Genomic DNA, 2537 nt, shown 5'->3' on the forward strand with positions numbered 1-2537 from the left:
TTTGTCTGGTTAATTCCGATAACGAACGAGACTCTGGCTTGCTAACTAGTTACGCGACCCAATCGGTCGGCGTCTAACTTCTTAGAGGGACTAGTGGCGTTTAGCCACACGAGATTGAGCAATAACAGGTCTGTGATGCCCTTAGATGTTCGGGGCCGCACGCGCGCTACACTGACCGGATCAGCATGTGCTCGCCTTGGCCGACAGGTCTGGGTAACCCGCTGAACCCCGGTCGTGCTAGGGATAGGGAATTGCAATTATTTCCCTTGAACGAGGAATTCCCAGTAAGCGCGAGTCATTAGCTCGCGTTGATTACGTCCCTGCCCTTTGTACACACCGCCCGTCGCTACTACCGATTGAATGGTTTAGTGAGGTCCTCCGATTGGACCTGGCGCGGCCGGCAACGGTCGAGCCGGCGTCCGAGAAGACGATCTAACTTGATCATTTAGAGGAAGTAAAAGTCGTAACAAGGTTTCCGTAGGTGAACCTGCGGAAGGATCATTAACGGTCTCGCAAACGCTTCGGCGAACGCGAAACTCGGACAAGCGAGAGAAAAAGTCTTTGCTACCCGGCGCCCGACCCGCGAGGAGCGGCGCGCCGGCCGGCGATTCGGTCACCCGGTAATGTTTGCGCGTCGAGTGCCGCGGTGCCGCGCGCTCCGGCTTCAAGCGTCGGCCTGGCCGACCGCTCGGCGCGGTCTATTTTGTCACCCTATAGTGCGAGGCACTGTGCGAGCGAAACAATCGTGGATGGCTCTTGGCGGTGGATCACTCGGCTCGTGAGTCGATGAAGGACGCAGCTAGCTGCGTGAATTAGTGTGAATTGCAGGACACATTGAGCATCGACGTTCTGAACGCAAATTGCGGCCTCGGGTCAATCCCGGGGCCGCGCCCGCCTCAGGGTCGCGTTGCAAACGTTCCGCGCGGGGATTTCTCCGCGCGGCTGCTGCGGCGTCGGACGCGCGAGCGCCCGTCCCGCTCAAGACAGCACGGCACGATGCGCGACGATCGCGACCAGAATCCCGCGCGGCGGCGGCGAGTCGACCTCGAAGAGGCCAACGGCTGGCGGCTCAAGGGCGGGAATCGAGGTGCGCGGCGGCGCGCGGCGCCGACGGCGAGCGCGGAACGGGAAGAATAGTCCCGGTCCTTACTTTCGGCCTGAGGCCGGACGAGGCTACCCGCTGAATTTAAGCATATTACTAAGCGGAGGAAAAGAAACTAACGAGGATTCCCTCAGTAACGGCGAGTGAAGCGGGATGTGCCCATCGCCGAATCCGCGCGCTTTTGGAGTGCGCGGAATTGTGGCGTACGGAATTCGTCACGGCGCGCTTCGCCGGTCGCCCGCGTCCTTCTGATCGAGGCCTTTTCCCAGAGCGGGTGTCAGGCCCATGGCGGCGACAGGCGGGCGCGCTACGGCGTCTTCCCAGAGTCGGGTTGTTTGGGAATGCAGCCCAAAGCGGGTGGTAAACTCCATCTAAGGCTAAATACGGTCACGAGACCGATAGCGAACAAGTACCGTGAGGGAAAGTTGAAAAGCACTTTGAAGAGAGAGTTAAAGAGTACGTGAAACCGTCGAGAGGCAAACGGGAGGGCCTGTCGGGTCGCCCGGTCGCTTTCAGCCGGCCCCCTGTCGGCGACGTTGTCGTGCGGACCCTCACGGGCCGCCGGCGGCGCCGCCCGATCGGGGACCAGCGCACTAGCGCCGGGCGAAGGCCGCGACCGTCTGGACGGCGGCGAGAAGGCCGCGCGCAAGGTAACCCGGCCTCGGTCGGGTACTATAGGCGCGCGTGTCCGTCGGCCCGCCGTTCGGGCGAGGAGAGATCGCCGCGTCTGCCCTTCGGGGCCGAGCGCCCGGTGCCGGCTGGGGCGTCGTGGGTCGGGGACTGTTCTCAGTGCCCAGCCTCTTCGTCTCGGTCGCGCTTCCGGTGTCGTTTCGCGAGGCGCACGGGGTCCGCGGCTGAAGTCAGCCACCTTCCCGACCCGTCTTGAAACACGGACCAAGGAGTCTAACGTGAGCGCGAGCCACGGGGCAGTACGAAACCCATGGGCGCAGTGAAAGTGAATGTCGGCGCGGTCCGGCGGAGGTGAGACGTCGTCGTTCGCGGCGGCCGCATCACCGGCCGATCTCGTCCGCTTTGCCGGAGAGGTCGAGCGAGAGCGTTCGCGTTGGGACCCGAAAGATGGTGAACTATGCCTGAAGAGGTTGAAGCCAGAGGAAACTCTGGTGGAGGACCGTAGCGATTCTGACGTGCAAATCGATCGTCAAATTTGGGTATAGGGGCGAAAGACTAATCGAACCGTCTAGTAGCTGGTTCCCTCCGAAGTTTCCCTCAGGATAGCTGGCGCTCTGTCGCAGTTTTATCTGGTAAAGCGAATGATTAGAGGCCTTGGGGACGAAACGTCCTCAACCTATTCTCAAACTTTAAATTGGTAAGAAGCCCGACTCGCTTAATTGGAGCCGGGCATGGAATGCGAGTGCCAAGTGGGCCACTCTTGGTAAGCAGGACTGGCGATGCGGGATGAACCGAACGCCGGGTT

The 2537-nt window shown here is 61.2% G+C and overlaps 2 non-coding genes and 1 pseudogene across 2 annotated transcripts in view; all 3 read left to right on the forward strand.

Annotated features, from left to right (window-relative positions):
• The window catches only part of LOC146144176 (small subunit ribosomal RNA), a 1811-nt gene extending 1307 nt beyond the window's left edge, over positions 1-504 (forward strand). Inside the window, exon 1 of the ribosomal RNA XR_014500533.1 lies at positions 1-504. This exon is cut by the window's left edge and continues 1307 nt beyond it. This is a non-coding gene — a ribosomal RNA (small subunit ribosomal RNA).
• Positions 505-751: 247 nt separating this feature from the next.
• On the forward strand, positions 752-905 carry LOC146144177 (5.8S ribosomal RNA). The gene has a single exon (XR_014498877.1). It is a non-coding gene; the product is annotated as a 5.8S ribosomal RNA (ribosomal RNA).
• A 248-nt stretch (positions 906-1153) lies between these two features.
• The window catches only part of LOC146144178 (large subunit ribosomal RNA), a 2354-nt pseudogene continuing 970 nt past the window's right edge, over positions 1154-2537 (forward strand).

The sequence above is a fragment of the Ascidiella aspersa genome, chromosome 5 (genome assembly GCF_963924565.1).
Source record: "Ascidiella aspersa chromosome 5, kaAscAspe10.2, whole genome shotgun sequence".
Taxonomy (NCBI): domain Eukaryota; kingdom Metazoa; phylum Chordata; class Ascidiacea; order Phlebobranchia; family Ascidiidae; genus Ascidiella; species Ascidiella aspersa.